Source organism: Lipotes vexillifer, unplaced genomic scaffold (genome assembly GCF_000442215.2).
Source record: "Lipotes vexillifer unplaced genomic scaffold, Lipotes_vexillifer_v1.1 scaffold1248, whole genome shotgun sequence".
In the NCBI taxonomy this organism is placed as follows: domain Eukaryota; kingdom Metazoa; phylum Chordata; class Mammalia; order Artiodactyla; family Lipotidae; genus Lipotes; species Lipotes vexillifer.
Genome location: NW_006778262.1, coordinates 237,206 through 263,308, shown reverse-complemented (window position 1 = coordinate 263,308; position 26,103 = coordinate 237,206). Strand labels below are relative to the sequence as shown.

General features: G+C 40.2%; 1 protein-coding gene across 2 annotated transcripts in view; it reads left to right on the top strand.

Moving 5' to 3' along the window:
- Positions 1-26,103, top strand: part of LOC103083838 (neurexin-3-beta) — a 385,778-nt gene that overhangs the window by 167,503 nt on the left and 192,172 nt on the right. For both annotated transcript variants that reach the window (XM_007451554.1, XM_007451555.1), the window contains exon 2: positions 20,179-20,350. The gene's annotated coding sequence lies outside the window, so the exon portion shown is untranslated. The remainder of the gene's footprint in view (positions 1-20,178; positions 20,351-26,103) is intronic.

Below are 26,103 nucleotides of genomic sequence, written 5' to 3'. Positions count from 1 at the left end.
AGGCTCCCAAAGGGCAGAGCTTGAACGTTACACTGACCATCAGTCACTGCACTGAGGAGTAGAGAAGAAGGCAGGAAAATGAAAACAAGCTTCTCTGGAATGTGGCATCTTGGATAATTCAAGCGTAAAAATGGTGTTTCATGGGAATCAAATTGTTCAAGGAACTGGTAATGGGATGGAGTGGTGTCCACATCTAGGACTTCAGTTTGAATCTGAAGAGTGGACTGAGGACCTTGGTAACGGATTACAAACGTCTCACCTCCAGGTCTACAGAGCAAGCTCTCCTTGGGCTTCATAGGCTCGCTGGCAATTATCCTGAATACTGTTTTAGTAAACTACGTGAAATAAATGAATGCCCATGGTCCTCTGAGATGTCGTCGTGGCTCACAGTTTCAGATGCACTCTTCTAAAGCAAAATCATAGCAAAAATCGAAAAGCAATAAATGGAACATCGATGGAGATGTTGGACTCTGCACTAGAGTGTTGCTTGCTGAGAAATGCAAAGATGCTTTCACCATTGTGTCAGGTGCTCAGCTGAACATTTATTGAGCTGTCTATATGGAGAAAGACATAGAAAATAAAAATGTATTTTCTGCCCTCATGATGCTCACGATGTGATTAGGGGAAAGAACTGTTCCATTAAAAAAAAAAAAAAGAAACACTGAAATGAATCAGTGCAAACAGTCGACTTTATTATTGAATAGAGGCTGGAGGGGTTGTGAGATAACTAGTTAAAGATGGCTCTGGGAGGGCACGTATGCAGAATTGTATTTAGCTCTGTACATCTTTGTACACTGACTAGGAAAGCCAGATTCTCTGGCAGAAGGAAGTCTCTTCTCCATATAGGAAAGGATACCTCATTCGGTGTTGGTCTGAACGAGGCCTAGGAGATCTGTTCTGCTTTTGTATCATTACTGGATCAGTGATCCCTAATGATCAACCAGTGCATTCCCTGGAACTCATGTTGACTCTAGATCGTCCTGATCATCTGAATCCATGGTTTGTTCTGAGTTATGTCTGGGATAGTTTCACATTTCTGAGAAGCCTTCTTGGAAGTAAAGCCCCAAGCGTTCCACTGACTGTTCAGGGACTATACAAGGGCAGGATTAAAGCTTGACTACAGATGCCTTTTGATGGACACAGAGAAGTCTAGATTCTCCTGAATCATCATCACTTTACTTAAAAAGCAAAGGAGAGGGTCAGAGAAACTAGCTTTCGGGTATGTTAAGTTTTAAGGTCTTATTCAAACACACATACACACGCACATGCACACACTTACATGGGCATGCATGCACACAACTCTGTTTCCCTAGCAATGTGTTCCTTAGACTTTTGGATGAAATCATTAGCATCTTTATATCAGTGAAGAAAATTGTAGCACACTCATAAAGAAGAGAGACAATAAGGAATGTTTGTGCCCTTTAAATGCCATAATATAAATGCTGCTTCATATCGTGCATGGATTTATTATAAACGCCGTGGATAATTTGTGTATCTGAAGCTGTGGCTAGCTTCCGGGTGACTCACAGTGCATGCCAGATCATAGAGGAGCAATGACTTCCTAGTTTCTCAGGGGTATTTCCCCCATTTGCCTGAAACTTATGTTACAGTTTGGTAGCAATATTAAATTCAAGTAAACTAAAATAAGGTTATGTGTTCTCTAACTATTCTATAAAAAGAGCAGGCAGCTTTGAAATAATTCTCAATGCTGCTATGTTGGATGCTTTTCCGAAGGCACGAGTCAGCTCCCTGTGACACGTTTTCAGGTCTCCTGTTTGGGTGACTTTTACTTAATCTCACCCCTGGCCCATGGAAGGTGTCCTTCTTTTCATACTTTTGCCAGGATGTCCAGATTACTCTCCCCTACAGTGACTATGACACTGGCATGGAGGCCAGAAAACCTGCCTTCTTACTTGCTACAGCTTGTTTAAATTTCCCTTTTTTTTTTTTGTCCTCTCTTGCTTTTATTATGATGGTTGGGGGTAGGTCAGAATCAACCTTTTGAATTAGAAATGCTGATAAGATCCAAGAGAGACTGTTACAGTGGTGATAGTTGACAAAGAGGAGGACCGTAAAATATCACCTGGATGAAACACCTCACTGCAACGCTATCTCCAGGACACATACACACCACCGTCCCTGCGTGCAGACAGGCACTGCTGATATATTAGAGTCTGCTGGCCATTTTCTTCACGATAACTAGGAAAGGAAAAATGAGCCCCTATTTCAGTATGTTTGTCCCACGATGATGACACAGTAGATTCTCCTTGCAGGTAAACCAAGAGAGCTCAGTTAATCACCATTTATCACTCAAGGCACTCAAGTGTCTTGCAGATGCATGGGAGCCCCGGAGACTGAGATATACATTGGGTTGCAATGCTATTGTCTTCTTTCATTCCACCTAATGTAAAAAACTCAAGTCCTGGCATCAGAGCGATGTGTGCTGGCTTTTAGAGTCCCAAGCCTTTAACATGTACATGATTCACTCCACAGAACTAGATACATTTTCAGAAAGAAAATGTCATATCATTATAATTTTAATAACTTTACAACTTCACGCCATCCCCTCTGTTACCAGCCTATTCCTAGCTACCATCATCTTTTGCCAGAAGCCTCTAATTTATTTCTCTGTATCTGCAGCTGCCCACCTTCAAACAGTGTTATGTTGAATTGATCTTAGTATCTAAACTAGCCTTAATGGATCTGAGATAGATTAGTTTATGCCTAAATAGGATGAATTTTTATATATTTTGTCTTATTAGAAATGTGCTCTATTTGTCAGTAATAGTTGAATGAGTCCGTACAGGCTCCCCATTTGACTCTCCCACTCCTATCTGAGTCACTCTGACCATGTTAACATAAGCCATTGATCAAAAACTAAAGAAAACAATCACAGCCAGCTAAATTGTGCAAGATTTTATAACAGGGGTCAGCAAACTTTTTTTGTGAAGGGCCAGACAGTAGATATTTTAGGCTTATAGGCCACGTGATCTCTGTTGCAACTGCTCAGCTCTGCTGTTGTAGTGCTACAGCAGCCAAAGACAATATAGAAATGAAAGAGCACAGCTGTGTCCCAATAAAACTTTATTTACATGAACAGGCAACAGACAAATTTGGCCGTAGTTGCTGATCTCTGCTTCAGGCCATTCTGCCTTCTGCGTCTTTCGCATACCCATTCTCCAAAGGCATCATAAAAAAATGCAGTCATCTACATTGTGTTTTCTGGTAATCCCAAAGTACTAAATCTCTCAGTTCTGAAATGTGTATACTATTTTTTTTCTCTTTGGTTAGAAAATGGTATAGAGTTTAGCCTGGGAATTCATCTATGGGAATGACTGAGAATGCCTTGCTCATTAAACCAAGAATTCTTGGTTGAGGTTTATTATTCACCTAGGTCCATTCTCCTTGAAGCCATAACGTTAACTCAGTCTGTCACTTGAAAGATAGGCAAATAGTAAAGCATTTTGGAGAATCACTGAAGGTTTCCTTACCGCCACAGAATAGGTCTTGAAAGGTTATGAGCTGTTTGCTGGTCTGTCTTCCCTGTGGGAGCTGCTGCTCTTCCTCTAGTTCTAGGACAGGGAGTTTCTCCTTTGAAGCCCACTCAGAACTGATTATACCTCTTCACGGAAACTGACTAGAATGACCTAGTCTATAGTGAAGGGGCAAGGGACTAAATTGGGTTTGGAATTATCAACTAATGTCATTGTGCCCGGGGAGATGTACTGGGAGGCTTTCCTAGGGTAGTAACAATGAGTGATAAGAGAAAGGGGTTACCAAGAGCAGACAGGGACAATATCACAGGACATGTATTGTAGACCCGCCACTTTCTGGCTGTGTGAGCTTGCTTTGCCAAGCTTACCTCTGTAAAAAGGGCACTTGAATAGAACATAGAGTAGGAGCAAGTCAGATTATCCACACATGCTCGTTGCTCACCCTGTGCTCTGAGGGCCAGACAAGTTTAGACCAGATATTCAAAATTCACATATACGCACACACAGGCATGCCCTCAGGTACACGTGTGTATTGTATGTGTTGTGTTTGTGTTGTGTGCATGCATGCATACCTCATAGAAGGAGTATTGTGAGCAGTGAATTAGACTATATATGTAAATGTTTGTAGATAAGTTTCTGTCATGCAATGCATGCTTTATGAGTGTTTGCTGTGTGGCTGAAGTTTTGTACTCCCTACTGCAGAGTTTCCAATAGTGACACTATTCATACTATAGGGCAGGTATTTCTTGGCTGTGTATTGTTGGATATTGAGCAACATTTCTGGCCTATACCCCCTAGAGACCGTTAGCGCCCCACCCCTAGTTGTGACAAGCAAAAATGTCTCCAGGCATTGCCAAATGTCCCTGGGTACCAGATCACCCCAGTTGAAACCATAGCCCTAGTGGAACCAAAACGTTAATATAAGGAATTCATTCCCAGACTTTAGCAAGTATCTAAATCACCAGGAGAGCTTGTGAACATACGGATTGCTGGGTCTCACTCCAGGGTTTCTGATTCAGAGTCTGGTTTTAGATCCAAGAATTTACATTTCTAATGAGTTCCTAAGTGATGCTGATGCTGATGCTGCTTCCGGGACCATACTTTGTAAGTGTGTAGGTAAGATGTAAGACACTCTGCTTTCACGCTGTGTGTGTGCGCGCGCACGCACACAGTGTGCATACATGCGCGCGCGCACAGTGTGCATACGCGCAAGGTGGGCGTGAGGGGGACAAGCCATTTTGAGATGCATTTTCTCGGTGAAAAATTTTTGTCTAAATTTTTTAAAAAGCAAAAACGTGATTATTCCATCAACATATGCTCTCTGTAAAATTCAACAGTATAGAAACTCACAAAGTTAGTTTCTGTTGCCGCTAGACCCCACTTTACGTCCCAGATAGTCCACGTAGTACCAATTTGGTATTATCCTTCCAGACGTTCTTCCCTTTCTCCTTCCCTCCCCCCACGCTCTCTCTCTCTCCCTCTCTCTCTGTATCTATGTATAAATCTCTCTCTCTCTCTCTATATATATATATGTACGTGTATGTATAAGTTTTTGAAAAATAGAACTGGGATTATAATGTAAAAAAAAAGATGTAAGATATTCTGGAAGAATTCTTGGTGATTTAAAAAGTGCTTCCTAATTTTGAGGATTTTGATGTTACTGTGAGCACAGGGCTTAAGGTCTCTTTATTTAGGCCATTGGGTTGTTCCTCGCAGCTGTGGCAGAGATTTGGGGAACAAGCAAGGCATTTATGGGAGATGTTCAGTCTGTACTGGGTTTTAGTCAGCACTGCCCTGCCAGCTGTCACCTGAATCCTGCCAGGAGACTGCTCCAGGCCCTGGTGAAACACTGGGACTCCTATGGAAATGAACTTTTAATTTTCACTTTATAGTCAGACTTAACTATCAAACGAGGCAGTGTGACATTGGGGTCTGTCAATACGAAATGCACGTTCAGAGTGGATTTGAAGGACATGATGGCTCAGGATGCCGGTGTGTAACCCTGCATCAGCCCTGGCTCTGACTTGCATCTTATTTCCTTGCACCAGCTGTCTCGTCCTTCCTTGATTTCCCTCCTTGGGTCAGAGTTCCTGTTGTACTGAGCTGTCATCCATGCTCTCTCTCTATTTTTTTTTCTTTTCTGGGAGTTAGAGATGGAACTGTCTTGAGCTATTTATCAGTCTTATCTCTTTTGACCCTCTGTTAGTCTTTCGGCCTGTGGATCTAATCCACTTTAATTGATTGACCTCGTGCAACCAGACATCAGGAAAACAACAGGAGAAGCACAACTGCAGCTGGGGGGGAAGATGGATACAATTTTGCTGGGTAGGCACAAAGGTCATAGAGACCTGTGCAGATTTAGGAAAATAGAATTTATTTCCAAGCCATTTAACATGAATTTTCTAGGGACAGTCTGTACCGATTCTGGAGTTGATGATCTTGAATGGGAGACAGTCATTTCAAATACACAGAGAAGTATGCTGTAGGGTGTGTGCAAAAGCCTCTGACTCACCCATCATCTGTCATACTATTTCTTACCCAGTTATCTTCACTATCTTTACTATTATCACCATCTTCACCCCCACCATTAACATTATGTTTATATCAACCTTTGAGCAGCACTTCATAATTTGCCAAGATTTTATTCATTTCTCTTAAGTACCATTCAACACAGGCATTATTATTATTGTTGTCTTTGTATTGTTATTCTCATTTTTCATACAGACAGTTGAGACCTGTTCCAGATCATCTGGGCAACAAGATACAGAGCCTTGACTGGGCTCAGGTCTTCTGCTTCTAGATCTTAAAGGCTCTGGGACCCAGAGCAGACATTTTCTTCTTCCCTCCCTGCCCTTCCTGCCACACACACAGCCACACTTAAGCTTCTCGAGGGAAGGAGACTGGGTCATTGTCATGGGATGACAGTGGAAGTCCAAACCCTCGCCCAGTTGCACAGGTTGGAGCCTTGTCAGTTTGAGTGATTCCGGATAGGATTATTCTCTATCTTGGACTTCTTGAGGGAGAGACCTGGTCTCAAATCCCTTCATAGCACATGGCTTTGCACACCAGAAGTGCACACTCACTGCTTATTATCTAACTGTTGTCTTGGGTCTAGAACAAGGAGATTATAATGTTGAAAGAATGGACTTATGATCTTCACTGAAAGATAATTAATAGTCACGTAAAGAGCCCATACATGATCTAATAAATGCAGGGTGTTTTATCCTAGTGAACTCCAATAAAATCCTCCCATAGTCAAAATTATCTGATGAATCATGTAAATTGTACCCTATCCTTTTGTATTTTACAGATTGCATATATAAAGCGTCATGAGACTATATGTTTTGCCCAAGATTTATTGCAAAAAAATTCTCAATACAAATGACCAATTCACTGCTTTATCCCAGACTGTTAAAATCCTAGTTAGCCTCCCATGGTATAAAAGCATATTAACACAGTTTTTTCTATCATGACCACACATTATAATTTATATTCATTCATTCACTTATCCATTAATTTAACAAGTGTTTGCTGAGCACCTGTTAGGATCCCTACATTTGAAATACACACAAATAGGTTAAGCAGACAGGTTAGGCAGGTTATACAGATGTAAAGTGTATAATATGTAATACATATACCATTTTCTATAAATAACTCAGTTGCAACTTGAATACGTATGATGGAAACATAACCAGGTGGAAAACCCATGGGTTTTAAAGTCAGACAGACCTGTATTCTAATATTAAAGATATATTTTAGTACTCATGCGAATTCTCAATGGTCTGAATCTTGATCCTTTTAACCTATAAAATTTGGAGGGGGGATTGGAACCAAGATGGCAGAGTAGAAGGATGTGCTTTCACTCCCTCTTGTGAGAACACCAGAATCACAACTAGCTGCTGGACAATCAGCGACAGAAAGACACCAGAACTCATCAAAATGATACCCCACATCCAAAGACAAAGGAGAAGCCACAATGAGACGGTAGGAGGGGCACAATCACAGTAAAATCAAATCCCATAACTGCTGGGTGGGTGACTCACAGTCTGGAGAACACTTATACCACAGAAGTCCAACCACTGGAGTGGAGGTTCTGAGCCCCACGTCAGGCTTACCAACCTGGGGGTCCAGCAACGGGAGGAGGAATTCCTAGAGAATCAGACTTTGAAGGCTAGAGGGATTTGATTGCAGGGCTTCTACAGGACTGGGGGAAACAGAGACTCCACTCTTGGAGGGCACACACAAAGTAGTGTGTGCATCGGGACCAGGGGGAGAGGCCGTGACCCCAGGGGAGACTGAATCAGACCTACCTGCTGGTGTTGGACAATCTCCTGCAGAGGTGGTGGCTGGCTGTGGCTCACCTTGGGGACGAGGACACTGGCAGCAGAAGTTCTGGGAAGTACTCCTTGGTGTGAGCCCTCCCAGAGTGTGTCATTAGCCCCACCAATGAGCCCAGGTAGGCTCCAGTGTTGGGTTGCCTCCGGCCAAACAACCAAAAGGGAGGGAACCCAGCCCCACCCATCAGCAGTCAAGAGGATTAAAGTTTTACTGAGCTCCGCCCACTAGAGCAACAGTCAGCTCTACCCACCATCCAGTCCCTCTCACCAGGAAACTTGCATAAGCCTCTTAGATAGCCTCATCCACCAGAGGGCAGACAGCAGAAGCAAGAAGAACTACAGTCCTGCAGCCTGTAGAACAAAAACCACATTCACAGAAAGATAGACAAGATGAAAAGACAGAGGGCTATGTACCAGATAAATGAACAAGATAAAACCCCAGAAAAACAACTAAATGAAGTGGAGATAGGCAACCTTCCAGAAAAAGAATTCAGAATAATGATAGTGAAGATGATCCAGGACCTCGGAAAAAGAATGGAGGCAAAGATTGAGAAGATGCAAGAAATGTTTGACAAAGATCAAGAAGAATTAAAGAACAAACAAACAGAGATGAACAATACAATAACTGAAATGAAAACTGCACTAGAAGGAATCAATAGCAGAATAACTGAGGCAGAAGAATGGATAAGTGACCTGGAAGACAGAATGGTGGAATTCACTGCTGTGGAACACAATAAAGAAAAAAGAATGAAAAGAAATGAAGACAGCCTACGAGACCTCTGGGACAACATTAAATGCAACAACATTCACATTATAGGGGTCCCAGAAGGGGAAGAGAGAAAGGACCAGAGAAAATATTTGAAGAGATTATAGTCGAAAACTTCCCTAACATGGGAAAGGAAATAGCCACCCAAGTCCAGGAAGCACACAGAGTCCAATACAGGATAAACCCAAGACACATAGTAATCAATTGGCAAAAATTAAAGAGAAAGAAAAATTATTGAAAGCAGCAAGGGAAAAATGACAAATAACATGCAAGGGAACTCCCATAAGGTTAACAGCTGATTTCTCAGCAGAAACTCTACAAGCCAGAAGGGGAGAGGCATGATATACTTAAAGTGATGAAAGGGAAGAACCTACAACCAAGATTACTCTACCTGGCAAGGATCTCATTCAGATTCGATGGAGAAATCAAAAGCTTTACAGACAAGCAAAAGCTAAGAGAATTCAGCACCACCAAACCAGCTCTACAAAAAATTCTAAAGGAACTTCTCTAAGTGGGAAACACAAGACAAGAAAAGGACCTACAAAAACAAACCCAAAGCAATTAAGAAAATGCTCATAGGAACACACATATCGATAATTACCTTAACCATGAATGGATTAAATGCTCCAACCAAAAGACACAGGCTTGCTAAATGGATACAAAAACAAGACCCATATATATACTGTCTACAAGAGACCCACTTCAGACCTAGGGACACACAGATTGAGAGTGAGGGGATGGAAAAAGATATTCCATGCAAATGGAAATCAAAAGAAAGCTGGAGTAGCAATACTCATATCAGATAAAATGGATTTTAAAATAAAGAATGTTACAAGAGATGAGGAAGGACACTACATAACGATCAAGGGATCAATCCACGAAGAAGATATAACAATTATAAATATATATGCACCCAACATAGGGGCACCTCAATACATAAGACAACTGCTAACAACTATCAAAGAGGAAATCGACAGTAACACAATAATCGTTCAGGACTTTAACACCTCACTTACACCAATTGACAGATCATCCAAAATGAAAATAAATAAGGAAACAGAAGCTTTAAATGACACAATAGACTAGATAGATTTAATTGATATTTATAGCACATTCCATCCAAAAACAGCAGATTACACTTTCTTCTCAAGTGCGCACGGAACATTCTCCAGGATAGATCACATCTTGTGTCACAAATCAAGCCTCAGTAAATTTAAGAAAACTGAAATCATATCAAGCATAATTTCTGACCGCAACACTATGAGATTAGAAATCAATTACAGGGAAAAAAAAGTAGAAAACATAAACACATGGAGGCTAAAAGATATGTACTAAATAACCAAGAGATCACTGAAGAAATCAGAGGAAATCAAAAAATACCTAGAGATAAATGACAATGAACACACGATGATCCAAAACCTATGGGATGCAGCAAAAGCAGTTCTAAGCGGGAAGTTTATAGCTATACTAGCCTACCTCATGAAACAAGAAAAATCTCAGATAAACAATCTAACCTTACACCTAAAGGAACTAGAGAAAGAAAAACAAACAAAACCCAAAGTTAGCAGAAGGAAAGAAATCATAAAGATCAGAGCAGAAATAAATGGAATAGAAACAAAGAAAACAATAGCAAAGATCAATAAAACTAAAAGCTGGTCCTTTGAGAAGATAAACAAAATTGATAAACCATTAGCCAGACTCATCAAGAAAAAGTGGGAGAGGACTCAAATCAATAAAATTAGAAATGAAAAAAGGAGAAGTTACAACAGACACCACAGAAATACAAAGCATCCTAAGAGACTACTACATGCAACTCTATGCCAATAAAATAGACAACCTGGAAGAAATGGACAAATTCTTAGAAAGGTATAACCTTCCAAGACTGAACCAGGATAGAAAATATGGACAGACCAATCACAAGTAATGAAATTGAAACTGTGATTAAAAATCTTCCAACAAACAAAAGTCCAGGACCAGATGGCTTCACAGGTGAATTCTATCAAACATTTAGAGAAGAGCTAACACCCATCCTTCTCAAATTCTTCCAAAAGATTGCAGAGGAAGTAACACTACCAAACTCATTCTATGAGGCCACGATCATCCTGCTACCCAAACCAGTCAAAGATACTACAAAAAAAGAAAATTACAGACCAATATCACTGATGAACATAGATGCAAAAATCCTCAACAAAATACTAGCAAACAGAATCCAACAACACATTAAAAGGATCATACACCATGATCAAGTGAGATTTATCCCAGGGATGCAAGGATTCTTCAATATACACAAATCAATCAATGTGATACACCATATTAATAAATTGAAGAATAAAAACCATATGATCATCTCAATAGATGCAGAAAAAGCTTTCGACAAAATTCAACACCCATTTATGATAAAAATTCTCCAGAAAGTGGGCATAGAGGGAACTTACCTCAACATAATAAAGGCCATATATGACAAACCCAGAGCAAACATTCTCAGTGGTGAAAAACTGAAAGCATTTCCTCTAAGATCGGGAACAAGACAAGGTTGTCCACTCTTGCCATTATTATTCAACATAGTTTTGGAAGTCCTAGCCACAGCAATCAGAGAAGAAAAGGAAATAAAAGGAATACAAATTGGAAAAGAAGAAATAAAACTGTCACTGTTTGCAGATGACATGATACTATACATAGAGAATCCTAAAGATGCCACCAGAAAACTACTAGAGCTAATCGATGAATTTGGTAAAGTTACAGGATACAAAATTAATGCACAGAAATCTCTTGCATTCCTATACACTAATGATGAAAAATCTGAAAGAGAAGTTAAGGAAACTCTCCCATTTACCATTGCAACAAAAAGAATAAAATACCTAGGAATAAACCTACCTGGGTAGACAAAAGACCTGTGTGCAGAAAACTGTAAGACACTGATGAAAGAAATTAAAGATGATACAAACAGATGGAGAGATATACCATGATCTTGGATTGCAAGAATCAATATTGTGAAAATGACTCTACTACCCAAAGCAATCTATAGATTCAATGCAATCCCTATCAAAGTGCAGTGGTTGAGAGTCCGCCTGCCGATGCAGGGGACGCGGGTTCGTGCCCCGGTCCAGGAAGATCCCACATGCCATGGAGCAGCTGGGACGGTGAGCCATGGCCACTGTGCCTGCGCGTCCAGAGCCTGTGCTCCACAACGGGAGAAGCCACAACCGTGAGAGGGACCATGTACCGCACAAAAAAAAAAAAAAAAAAAAAAAAAAAATTACCAATGGCATTCTTCACAGAACTAGAACAAAAATTCTTAAAATTTGTCTGGACACAAAAGACCCCAAATAGCCAAAGCAGTCTTGAGGAAAAAAAATGGAGATGGAGGAATCAGACTCCGTGACTTCAGACTATACTATAAAGCTACAGTAATCAAGACAATATGGTACTGGCACAAAAACAGAAGCATAGATCAATGGAACAGGATAGAAAGCCCAGAGATAAACCCACACACCTATGGTCAACTAATCTATGACAAAGGAGGCAAGGATATACAATGGAGAAAAGACAGTCTCTTCAATAAGTGGTGCTGGGAAAACTGGACAGCTACATGTAAAAGAATGAAATTAAAACACTCCCTAACACCATATGCAAAATGAACTCAAAATGGATTACAGACCTAAATGTAAGACCGGACACTATAAAACTCTTAGAGGAAAACATAGGGAGAACACTCTTTGACATAAATCACAGGAAGACCTTTTTTGATCCACCTCCTAGAGTAATGGAAATAAAAACAAAAATAAATGGGACCTAATGAAACTTCAAAGCTTTTGCACAGCAAAGGAAACCATAAACAAGACGAAAAGACAACCCTCAGAATGGGAGAAAATATTTGCAAACGAATCAACGGACAAAGGATTAATCTCCAAAATATATAAACAGCTCATGCAGCTCAATATTAAAAAAACAAACAACCAATCCTAAAATGGGCAGAAGACCTAAATAGACATTTCTCCAAACAAGACATACAGATGGCCAAGAAGCACATGAAAAGCTGCTCAACATCACTAATTATTAGAGATATGCAAATCAAAACTACAATGAGGTATCACCTCACACCAGTAAAAATGGGCATCATCAAAAAATCTACAAACAACAAATGCTGGAGAGGGTGTGGAGGAAAGGGAACTCTCTTGCTCTGTGAGTGGGCATGTAAATTGATACAGCCAGTATGGAGAACAGTACGGAGGTTCCTTAAAAAACTGAAAATAGAATTACCATATGATCCAGCAATCACACTACTGGGCATATACCCAGAGAAAACCATAATTCAAAAAGACACATGCACCCCAATGTTCATTGCAGCACTACTCACAATAGCCAGTTCATGGAAGCAACCTAAATGCCCATCAACAGACGAATGGATAAAGATGTGGTACATATATGCAATGAAGTATTACTCAGCCATAAAAAGGAACGAAATAGGGTCATTTGTAGAGATATGGATGGACCTAGAGACTGTCATACAGAGTGAAGTAAGTCAGAAAGAGAAAAACAAATATCGTATATTAACGCATATATGTGGAACCTAGAAAAATGGCACAGATGAACTGGTTTGCAGGGCAGAAACTGAGACACAGATGTAGAGAACAAACGTATGGACACCAAGGGGGGGAAAGCGGCAGGGGGGTGGGGGTGATGGTGTGATGAATTGGGAGATTGAGTTTGACATGTATACACTGATGTGTATAAAATAGATGACTAATAAGAACCTGCTGTATAAAAAAATAAATTATGTTAAATTTAAAAATTAAAAAAAATAAAAGAAATGTAGGTAAAATTCAATTTTTATACTAAATTGTTAGGCTATGTCTTAGAATGAAAAGATAGAACAAATCTAATTTTTTATCGTTTTACCTGGAACTTTGAACACAAGAGTATAATGAAGTTTTTTAAGTGGAATAAACCTTCCAGATCAACTAACTTAGCAGTTCTCAAGTCTTTTGGTCTTAAGACCCCTTTAAACTTAAAAAAATGATGAGAATCCCAAAGAGCTTTTGTTAACGTGAGTTATATCTAGTGATGTTTACCCTGTTAGAAGTTAAAACCATGAAGCATTTAAATTAGCTGTTTATTAATCCATTTAGAAATGAGTAATAAGCCCAATTCATGTTCACATAAATAACAATTTTTGAAAAGCAGTATTTTAAAAATTACTGATAATGGCATTGTTTTACATCTTTGCAAATCTCTTTCATGTCTGGCTTAATAAAATATAGCTGGATTCTCCTAAATGCTTCTACATTCCAAAAAAAACCAAAACATTTTAAGGGTAATTGTGGGAATTTGAAAATTATTCTGTTCAAAATACTTGTTGAGCACCTACTCCATCATCCAGATAGTCTGGGTTATGCTGCAGTAACAAACAGTTTCAAATACCAATATTTGGTGGCATAAAGCAACCAAGCTTTGTTTCTCATGTTTTCCATGTTGACTGTAGTGTGGCTTGTTGTCATTCTCCCTCAATGACCCAGACTGACAAAGAAGTCACTACCAGGAATTTGCTGAGTGCAGTGGTTCAGAGCAAATGATAATTCCGGCAGGCCTCAAACCAGCAATTAAACGGATGGCTCAGTAGTAACACCTGATTTTATTGGTCAGCACTGGTCCATTGGCCCTACTCATCACAAGTGGACCCCGAATTTCTCTCTCCTATGAGCCCATAATGGGGGAGAATCAGCAAAATGTGGTAAACAGTGCCACTGATTACTTTATTTACTATAAGCCAGACTCTGAAATGAGTATGGCAGACCTGATGGCGTCTGGCCCCAAGCAGGCTCACATTCATGTTCTTGTTTTACCGCCTAGCACTGAACTCACAAATTCTGTGCGAAGCCTAGAGGTTAAGATATTGAGAACTGCTTCCTTTGCATAGCATCCTGGCACACATTTGAGAGCCCCAGTTCTGTCCCTGTCAGCTGCAGTTTTCTAAAATAGCACATGGTACATTTTGCCTTCCCCTGGGGCGCTCTGGAATGAATGAAGAGATCGCCTTCAGGGAGTTCTTTATTCCTGAGGATATTTCTTGCCCCTGTGCATTTCTGCTCCTGAAATCTGACCCTGGTGTTGGTAGCATCTCTTGGGTCACCTCCATAGCAATCAGTGCTATTTGGCTGATGGAGGGTCAGAAAGGTGGAGCTGGACTAATTTGAGGGACCATGTGGGCTCATAAAGAGTCATTACTGATAAAGAATGACTTGCTGGCTATTTAAAGACAGCCATTTTCTGTACTGTTCAGTTTTTCCCTGAATGCACTTGAGGATTCTTTGGTAATGGCTTCTGATGTACCACTTGTCTTTGTTTTTAATGTCAAGGAGTAACATAGATTGAAGTGATTGCCTTGGTAGCAACTTTAGTGGTGAAGGGTATGGAGTTATTAAAATTTATAGTCATGCTGTTTTTACACCTACACTTTTGCTTATCTTGGAGAGGCTTATAAAAGGCACCGAGGAATGTGGAGAGAGAGCAACTACCAAATCGTGGCAGGAAATCAACCGTGCAAATATTGGGTTTTTTAGTGTTCTATTTGCTAAAATTTACATTTATTTTTACAATATTTCTTAATGACAGTGTTGCCAAGCCAACCAGCCCTTGGCTTATGCCACTAGTGTCAACTACACTAATGGGGCGGGGGGAAGAAAGAGAAGAGGTGACTTACATTTATTGAGGTCCCAAAATATTGAGGTCCCCAAATATGCACAGCTTTGTGCCAGGTGCTTCACACATATGTGTTCTCCTAAAATCCTCACTGCAATTTGCCTTTCTCCCTCCACGTGATCCTTTATAAAAGAAACACCAGAAGTTAAACAACCTGCCCCAGGTCATGCAGCTTTAAGAATCAGAGGTATTATTTGAACCAAGATATGCTAAAACCCATGTTTATCATATTGAGCCAGTGAACTTCTCCAGCAATCACAGTGTTTTAAATAGTCAAATGATTGGATGGTTTCCTTCTCTTGATTTCATGTATACCTTATATTGGTATAATATTTTATTATTCATAAAGTACTGTCATATTAATTATAACATTTCAGCCTTATAACAGCCCTCCAAAGTATGTAAAACTGGTATCCTATCCCCATAATATATTATCAAGAAATGGGTTCAGAAAAGTTAAGTAACTTGCCCCAGGTTAGTCAGGGCTGACTCCAAAGCCAGTGCTTTTTATCCTTCACATCATCTCTTCTCTGGACACATGAGCCAACACACTTTATTTTCATGGCAGCTGAGCATGATGGATTCAAGCCTGGGCAACTGTTTGGGTATTTGTCACAAAGCTTATAATAAACTGAGACAAAGCAGTTAGCCACAGATTATAATGCCACTGTGGTCCCATGACAAATGACAAGGAGGTTGCAGTAATGAAATCTCATTAGAAATTTCATTACTGCGAGTGAAGAGACCACATCTGAGGTCCAGTACAGGCATATTTACCACTGCAGGAAACACAATGAAACATCTGAGTAAGGGTCTCCACTGACATTGGCAACGTGCTAGCAGGATTAAGAAGACCTCCCCAAAACAGTGATTGCGATAGCAAATGTGTGGTGCCTAAGATACGGACCAAATATTTATTCTGGCAGAGATTAAATCTTCTGTTTTCCTGAATCTATTATGGATCTTGCAGAAAATCTGCCCAAGAATATATCTCACTGATCAGCCTACTCCGTGAGCCAGAACTATACTTTGCCAATGCTGCTGCTGAAAAGCTGCAGAAGGCTGGTCTAAAGGTCTCCTCTCTCCCCCTAAAACTGTCCTCCATCCATGATTAATTAGTGACTGAGGTGAATTGAATCACCAGCAGTCCTTTACATGCATCCAGAATTTATACAGTGGTTTCTCATTGAGGAACAGTGATGCAATAAACAGTCCACATTTGTGGGGTGGGCAGAGGAGTAATGGTGTCTGCAGTCATAGTTTTTTCACCTGAGATTATGACTCAGGTTATTATAGCCTTGCTTATTTAGGCACGAGGGTGATTAGGTACCAACACACAAACACACACACACACACATCCTTAGAAGTGCATGCCAACTCTTTAAGAAAAAGCAGAAAAGTCATATTGTCATTTCTGCATTCCCAGAGAATTAAGGAGAAAGAATAAAATGGATCATAATATTATTAATTATGGGCATGAAAGATGCAAAAGAACCGACCACCAGGTTCACTTATCCATGCATCATGTTTTAATAGTAGGTATTTTGTTTAGTGCTGGAGGTGCAGAGATAGGAAAACAAAACAAAACCAAGCTGAGAAGTGTCTCAATAAACAGGGATTTAAGAAATCCTGTTTCTTAGAAACTTAAGAAAATGAGTATGTTTAGTCATCATTTGGGGAGGCACCTGAATTGCTTCTCCCAGAGAACAGAACATGGGAATTGCAGACACCATTTTACATTGTGTGCTGTGCTATCAGGGCACAAAGGAAGCAATGATGTCCACCCTGTATCTCAGCATCCCTGCATGCTGAAATCAACCTCTTTTTTTTTTTTTAACATCTTTATTGGAGTATAATTGCTTTACAATGGTATGTTAGTTTCAGCTTCACAACAAAATGAATCAGTTATATATATACATTTGTTCCCATATCTCTTCCCACTTGCATCCCCCTCCCTCCCACCCTCCCTATCCCACCCCTCCAGGCGGTCACAAAGCACCGAGCTGATCTCCCTGTGCTATGCGGCTGCTTCCCACTAGCTATCTACCTTACGTTTGGTAGTGTATATATGTCCATGCCTTTCTCTCGCTTTGTCACAGTTTACCCTTCCCCCTCCCCATATCCTCAAGTCCATTCTCTAGTAAGTCTGTGTCTTTATTCCTGTTTCACCCCTAGGTTCTTCATGACATTTTTTTTCTTAAATTCCATATATATGTGTTAGCATACGGTATTTGTCTCTCTCTTTCTGACTTACTTCACTCTGTATGACAGACTCTAGGTCTATCCACCTCATTACAAATAGCTCAATTTCGTTTCTTTTTATGGCTGAGTAATATTCCATTGTATATATGTGCCACATCTTCTTTATCCATTCCTCTGACGATGGGCATTTAGGTTGCTTCCATGAACTGGCTGTTGTAAATAGTGCTGCAGTGAACATTGGGGTGCATGTGTCTTTTTGAATTATAAGGTTTTCCCTGGGTATATGCCCAGTAGTGGGATTGCTGGGTCATATGGTAATTCTTGGGTATTTTTTATTTTTATTTTTTTTTAACATCTTTATTGGGGTATAATTGCTTTACAATGGTGTGTTAGTTTCTGCTTTATAACAAAGTGAATCAGTTATACATATACATATGTTCCCATATCTCTTCCCTCTTGCGTCTCCCTCCCTCCCACCCTCCCTATCCCACCCCTCCAGGTGGTCACAAAGCACTGAGCCGATCTCCCTGCCCCTCTTTGTCTCCCTCCCTCCCACCCTCCCTATCCCACCCCTCCAGACAGCCACAAAGAACTGAGCTGTTTTCCCTGTGCCATGCGGCTGCTTCCCACTGGCTATCTACCTTACATTTGTTAGTATATATATGTCTGCCTCTCTCTCGCCCTGTCACAGCTCACCCTTCCCCCTCCCCATATCATCAAGTCCGTTCTCTAGTAGGTCTGTGTCTTTATTCCTGTTTTACCCCTAGGTTCTTCATAACATTTTTCCCCTTAAATTCCATATATATGTGTTAGCACACGGTATTTGTTTTTCTCTTTCTGACTTACTTCACTCTGTATGACAGACTCTAGGTCCATCCACCTCATTACAAATAGCTCAATTTCGTTTCTTTTTATGGCTGAGTAATATTCCATTGTATATATGTGCCACATCTTCTTCATCCATTCTTCCGACAATGGGCACTTAGGTTGTTTCCATCTCCGGGCTATTGTAAATAGAGCTGCAATGAACATTTTGGTACATGATTCTTTTTGAATTATGGTTTTCTCAGGGTATATGCCCAGTAGTGGGATTGCTGGTCCAGCCTCTTTTGATCAGCCTAGATTCCTACTTTTTATGATTAAGGCTCCTAGGTACTTATTCATTCTTTTATTGGGCACAAGATGTGTTCACATAACTAAAGGAAAATTGGCTAGTTAAGGAAAGCCTGTCTTTTGGAAAAATAAGTGAAGTCTAGCAAACTATATGGAAACCAGTACCTAAAATCTCACCAGAAGTCTCAATTTATTGACTTTAAGCATAGTGAGTGCTTAATAAATAGTGTGTTTATATATTGAATGAATGAATGAATGAACCAAAATTACTAAACTTGAGATTCAGTGAAGTCTTTCCTGTGTCTTGGTTTGTGTGGATTCTGGACTTCTTTTGCCATATCTTCCTCCTTCCTTTCCTCCCCCGCTTCCTCCTTCTCTTCTTCTTGAATAGAAGGAAATAGAGGATAACAGAGACTATGTGGACAAATATTGTGACTCAGTCTTGTAGAACATCAGAATCACAACTAAATTTTATTGTTTTTGAAAGTCCAACTGTTTGCCAATAAGCCAGACTATTAGAGAAATGGAGAAAGATGTTTCTTTTCTCTCCTTGCCCATTTCCTCCTGACACCCTGTGTGCTGATACCTTTCAGAGAGGTTGTGAGAGACTGATTATATCTGATCCGTGAGGTTACTTTCATTTTGTGTCTTCTTCTGAATACTAATTCCAACTCTTAGTCGTAGGTTATTAAAGGAGAAGAATAAGAGTTTTAATAACATTTTTGTTTATATTTCAGTGTTTCTGGGCACTTCCCAGGGTGTGGATGATGTCACCACCACCACCATCACCATAATCATCACCTTCATTGCCCTAATGTTACTCTTCAGGAATTCATTGTGTTTTCCCTCCCAGAAGTCTAGGTAGGGCCACAGAGGTTCTCTTCTGCTGTGTAACATAAAGCTATAGCACTGAATATTACCTCCTTCTTTGGCTTAACCTTAGGAATAGGGCTACAAGTGTGGGAAGGGTGCCAGCATCTGACTTGGAAAACCCCAGTTCAGTTTCACTGGGCCCCACTGAGGATACATTTCCTATGTTCTTTATACCTACAGAAAGTATCACCAAGAGTAAGTCTACAGTGCTAGTAGCTCCTATGGTTTGGGCTCCTAACCATTCTGTACACCTCCTCTTGGCCTTGGTTGCCCCCCAGAGTGCAAGCAGGCTTGCATTTCCTCTTTAATCCTAAATCTGAATTGTGAAGTAACCTAAAATTCAGTGTCTGATTAGCCTCTTCTAGAAAACATGCCTAATTCATCTCACAGAACCTTGCAGTGTCATTACTCACTTGTTAGGTAGTTCTGTGGTTCCAGCTTTGATATCTGTTGAGGGCAATCAAATGATGTAACCTGTGCAGTGCAGCCTCTGAGAGCAATTTGGGTGGTTTTGTACCATTGGCTTTTATGTTCAGAATGAAAGCCCATGGAGAAATGTAGGCTACTATTATTAACTTCAAGCCGACAGCTCTCTCTGGGTATCTACAGATTCATTGTTAGTTGGAGGATCAACTTTAAAGGGAGAAAACCTTGTGGTTAGTGATAACTTGCCTTTTTTGTTTCTTTATTATAGGAACAGGGGAAAATTGGAGTTGTCTTCAATATTGGCACAGTTGACATCTCCATCAAAGAGGAGAGGACCCCAGTAAATGATGGCAAATACCACGTGGTGCGTTTTACCAGGAACGGCGGCAATGCCACGCTTCAGGTGGACAACTGGCCAGTGAATGAGCATTATCCCACAGGTACATGTTTTACTGTCAATGACCAGACTCTCTTTTGTTCTCCCATTCTTACTTCTAACTGGTGATTTTCTCGTGACTGTCACCAAATCATTAAAACACTGAATATTAAGCACACGTTCATATTTTTTGGATGAAAAAATAAGTGATTTCTTTCGGACTTGGTCCAGTACAGGGAGCTTCTGGAGACTTACTAACTATGCACTGAACACTTACTTTTGTCCATCTGATTAATACTGCTGACTGGCTCATACCAAATACAATGATTATGGATTTTCCGGGGCACTGCAAATGATGAGCAATGGAGGGAAGGGTACACCATCTCTAAACTAAACTATTGTCAGTAATCATGGAATAATCAATATGAGATCTGGGCTTTGTGGTGCCATTCAGTCAGGTGTGATTGAACATACAGATGGCCAGAGATGGCAGAAAGACTGTGAAAGGAAGTTTACTAAACTTGAGATGGTGAACATCAAGTCAGTGTAACAATGAGAGAAAAACTAAGGGTGGAATTGCATTCCTTTCGTTGACTTTGCCAGTTTTTGCTCCCTCACTTACACTAGCCTGCCTTGATTTTCAGAGGTTGGTCCTAGTAGGCATTTTAATAGCAGGCATGCTGGTGTGGGAGGGAGAGGGGTTAATCATCTGTTTAAATTTTATAGTCAAGGAGCATTCACCAACAAACTCCCAGAGCCAGATGGCCAAATCAAGGACAATGGGGGGAAAAGTTGCCTTCTTTCAAAAGATCATTCAAATAATCCCTTAGCTTTCCCTCTCATCTCTCACTTCTACCAGGAAAGAGCCCTGAACCCTGATCATAAAAGTGCCAGGAATGGAAGGGAAAATACTTTAGCTAAAGGCCTTTGCTCCATCATTACATTATCACCTGGTAGATACAAGAGAATAGCTCAGAATATCAAACTTGTCACTAATGTGGGCATTTATGCTATGTCTAACTCTCTTATCTCCTACACTCCAAACGGCCCATCATTTTCTCACTGTTATCTTCTTACTTCCTTTATAGTGAGGTGAGCACAGAGGTAAGGAAGCCGGAAGCACATTTCCAGAAATGTAAGAGCCCTTTAGCTGATAATCATCACACTTGAGAGAAATACGTAAATTTGCCTATTTGTGGCCCAAGAATGTTGAATGACTTGAAGGCTGTGATTATTTTTTCATGCCTAAGTTAGCATTGCTTTTCTTTAAATGCCAGTTAGAGCTAACTGTGCTACTGGGTTTTTCCTCTGTTAGCCAGGGTCTTCCTATGTCTGCTTTAAGAATTATAGGAGTATTCACAAGGAGCATACAAGACCCCCAAAATACTGAAGCAAAAAGCCCCACGCACTCATCTACCATTTCAGTCTCTGTACCATATCCAGCTCAGTCTCTGCTGGGAGTCTTTTCACATACTACTCTTAGCACTTCTTAGATTAAGGCACAAAAATGACCGTGTGCATTTATCTTTGAGCCTTTGAAGAAAGCCAGAGGTGTTAGCAGCTACTGTGAATTCTCATCATCATCCAAATGCACTAGACACTAATAGACCTGATTTTTTAATGCTTCTTAAACTCTGGGGGATGAGCGATGGGAGGAATCTAAATAGCCTAAAATCTTAAAAACTGTTGGTTTGTTCATAAGAAAAATCAATCCCTCTCTATGCATATTATCATTGGCCCTGATACTGTTGCTGTAGGGTCTGTTGTGTTTCTATTAGGAATTTCGAAGATTCTAAATTGATGCTAACCACTTGCCCTGAGCCAATATAGGATTCTGAGTTTGCTGCCAGAAATGAGAAGGCTCTTTAATGGTCATTTTTAAAACCACATATATGTAAGAAAACCAGTGACCCTTGCTGTGTGCCTATCTCTTTGCATGTTTAGTTCCAAATTACGGGTTGCTTCCTATGTTTTCAAAACAGAACAAACCTTTCTTTAATAGCATTGCTTCCCACTGAAAACCATTATTACTAGTAACTGTTGGTAACTCTCATTTGGTAATAATATGTGTTATTATTACAGGACATGATACAGTAAAGCAGTTATAAGTATGGGCTTTGGAGTCAACTGGCTAGAGTTGGCATCTTGGTGCCATTAGCTATAATTCTGAGACCCACTAGATTAAGACCTTGAAAACCCTAAGCACTAAAATATTTGGTGCATGTCCCCACAAATAATTCAAAATATAACAACTATAAACTAAGTGTAAGAATTTCTAACAGTTCTGACTTTTCTTCTCTGATGATCACTGTAATGCTTTCAAAATATAGCAGATTCTTCCTCCCCACATTCTCATTTGTTACCCTCTCTGCTTTCTTGGTTCTCTAGGTAAGTGCTTATTCCTCCTATTTGGTGATCCAGTTCCAAACCTTAGGCAAGATATTGAACCTCCCAAGTCTCTGTTTCCGAGTCTATACGATGGGATGATGATAATACTTACTTTCTAGGGCTAATGTGAATATGCATGTAAAATACCCAACGTAATGCTGGGTCAGTTAAGTCAATACTCAATGAACGTTAGCTATGAGGATTACCAAACCTGTGAGTAGCATTTTTTGCTATTATATATTCACTCATATAGATTACTTCATTTTGACTATTAAATAGCCTGTAAATTAGGTAGGGTAGGTATTTTTATTCTCCATTTCAAATTTAAAATGAGACCCAGGGAGATATTGTGTTTTTTCTATGAGAGAATAGTCACGAGAGAATAGTAAATGAGGGACAGAACTAGGACCAGAGTCTCCTGTTCCCAGCTGAGCACAATTTCCAATATTGCTCCCATAGCAAATTGGGGGATATTTTGAAAGATGAATAGATAGAAATGAGCATCTTTCTTGTGTCATCTTAGATTTATTCCTTTTCTTAAAGTATCATGTTCCAAAGATCAGTAACCACACAAAGGTGGTTATTGTGAGATGGGGAGTCGAAAATCCTCTTTTAAAAAAGAAAAGTTTTCTTAGCTGTGCTACAAGACTCATTTGTAATGAGACGAAGCTGTCCTCCTAACAACGATGGCAATGTGCTTCCATGAAGCAACTCAAAGAATACTGAGTATTTAAAGGAGCTGTCACCTTACTCCATTGCCTAGATTGGAAAATGGCTTTGGGAAGTCCAACATTCTGGTTGGACTAGGACTTCCTAGGAGTGGCTCACTTTTTCAGCCTTGGATACCTTATTTTCTCTCCCACCTGCTTCCCTGTGCTACTGAAAGGATCCATTTTGCTAAATTTAAAGCTCCATTAGAGCAATCTGGCAATATTTATTTAATTTTAAACCATAAGATCAAAATAACCCCTGTATCTAGGTATCAAAGAATAAAGCCACCTGCTCATGCAATCTTGACACAGTTTCTGCAAAAATGATGTATCCATTCTTTTTCCAAGCCATTCTGTTTTATCAATAGTGATAAGTCTATAAACCAACAAGAGGAGTTCAGTTGTGCTACTTGTCTATAGCTAATGTTTAAACAGTAGAGAAATATAACTCCTACAGAATATTCACTTACATCATCTCACTCGGAAGGCATGCTCTCAGGAAACCGTGTCTGCTCTCCAGGTCCCTGTGCACCAGGATGAGTGGGTCAACTCCAGAACCTTCTTATACTCATTTATAGGATTTTATGTGGCTCTACTGAAACATCCCACTGTGAAGTATTTAGAAGCCAGCTGGGCCCATGGCATGTAGCGTTGGCTTTTTGTGAATCAGGAAGGATCCAAAATGAAAATAGTTCTATAGCCATCAGAATCTTGTATCACTTAATTCTGGGAGATATAACTCAAAAGCAGCTTCTTTCTTTGAACCTGAAAATAGAAAGGCTAAGGAACAGGAGAGGGAAATAAAAGAAGAATCAGCCCAGAGTTATCATCCAGGCACTGACAAATGTTCCTTATAAAGCCTCTAATTGCTGTCTTGACACAATGCAGTGGAGGGGACAAGAGAGGGAAGGTGAACGGTGAGTTGAGCATGAGGAATTAATTTTAGCCCCAGCTCTAGGTCCCCTGGGAGGCTGAGCTGACTGGGGCTGTTAAAGATCCTCTCTCTGCTGTGAATAGGTGACTGGTTATGTCATCAGGGCTTTCAGAATGTTGAACGTGGTACAGGAAGGGGCTTTTTAGGTCAGAGCCAGGCTTCCTGGAAAATGAAGACTGATAAGCAGCTTCAATGTGTAAGACTTTCCATCTTCCCATGGCAGGTGGTGCTGAGGAGAGCAGAGTCTCAATGTTTTTTTTCCCTTTTCCTTGATATCGCACACTAAGTTCATGGAAGTGCTCTTGATTGGTTTCCCTTTCCTCGGTCAGTAAAATGTCCACGGATGACGTGTGCTTCAATCCTGCTTGACCACCCAACTCAGATCATGGAAAAGATGTAGACGTGCCTCCCCTTCAAGGACACTGGATGGGAAAACTCTTTCTTTATATTTGAATGTTTCAAATTCCAAAGAACATTTTCTTTATAGGGACTGAAAGTAAAAACATTTCTATAGTGCTTACTGATGCTGTAAGTACCTTCATCCGCATTGCTGTGTATGTGCCTCACTCCCTCCTGTGAGGGTACTTGCTTTGGTATTGTTACCACCATACTCATATTAAGGTTACATTGTTGAGGCTCTGAGAGTCAAAATAACTTACCTGATATCACACAGTTGAGGGGCAGACTCAGGATTCCTATCCTGATACTCAGATTGCACCCCCTCAAATTTCTTTCTCATTTTCCTATCTCCTATCAATTTTATTGATACTGACACGAGGTTATTAGTTTTGCTGTTTTTTCCATTAAAGTATCCTCAAATAGAAGTCCTTGCCTGGACTCGTTTGGTTAGTAGCGTTCCTCAGCCTTGATGCTATTGAGATTTGGGGCTGGATAATTCTTTGCTGGTGCGGGGGCTGCCCTGTGCATTGTAGGATGTTTGTCAGAATCCGTAATTTCCACCCCCTTGATGCCAGTAGCATCTCCACAAATGCCAAATGTCTTCTGGGGGACAGAACTGCCCCCATTTGAGAATTACTGAGTTAAAGATAGTCTCCAACATATTTTACTTCAAATGCTTATTATCCTTTCATTGTTTAGACAGTATGCATGGGGGTAAGAGAGATTTTTTTTGTTCACATCTCATCCTAGATTATTGAGACTTTGAAGGGTTAAAAACAAGTCTGCGTACTTGACATAATGCTGAAATTTCTCAGGCCTTGTGTTTTCATTAATTTGGCCAGGAGGTTTTCTTTCCTTTTCTTTCGTCTTTGCCTGCAAACATTTGAGGCCTTGCCAGATTTGAAGCACACATTAAAATAAGCCCCATCTACCTGCTCATTCATCCGTTCAGGACTAGTGTTACTTTCAGTTCGACTGCAAAAAAAACATAGATAGTGAAGTCCTGCAAAGGGAGTAGGAAGCATAAATACAACCAAAAGGGAAAGCCATATTTGAGCATGGTTTTAAGACTGTAGCGATATAGCATCAACACGAGAGAGGCTTACTTAGTGAATGTGTTTGAACATTGCTAAGTACATTTTAAAATCATCTTGCAATCAGTTCTTCAAACATTTGGTCACAAAATGTATCAATTAATCAATCAAACCACTGCATGCTAAATACTTGCATTGCTAAATAGTCATTTGTTTCCAATTTGTCAGGAACAAATTAGGACTCACAGGTGGGTGAGTTTCCATTTCCAAGGGACTTTTAACTTGCTAGGGTTGGTGATGTGTGTGTGTGTGTGTGTGTGTGTGTGTGTGTGTGTGTGTGTGTGTGTGTGTG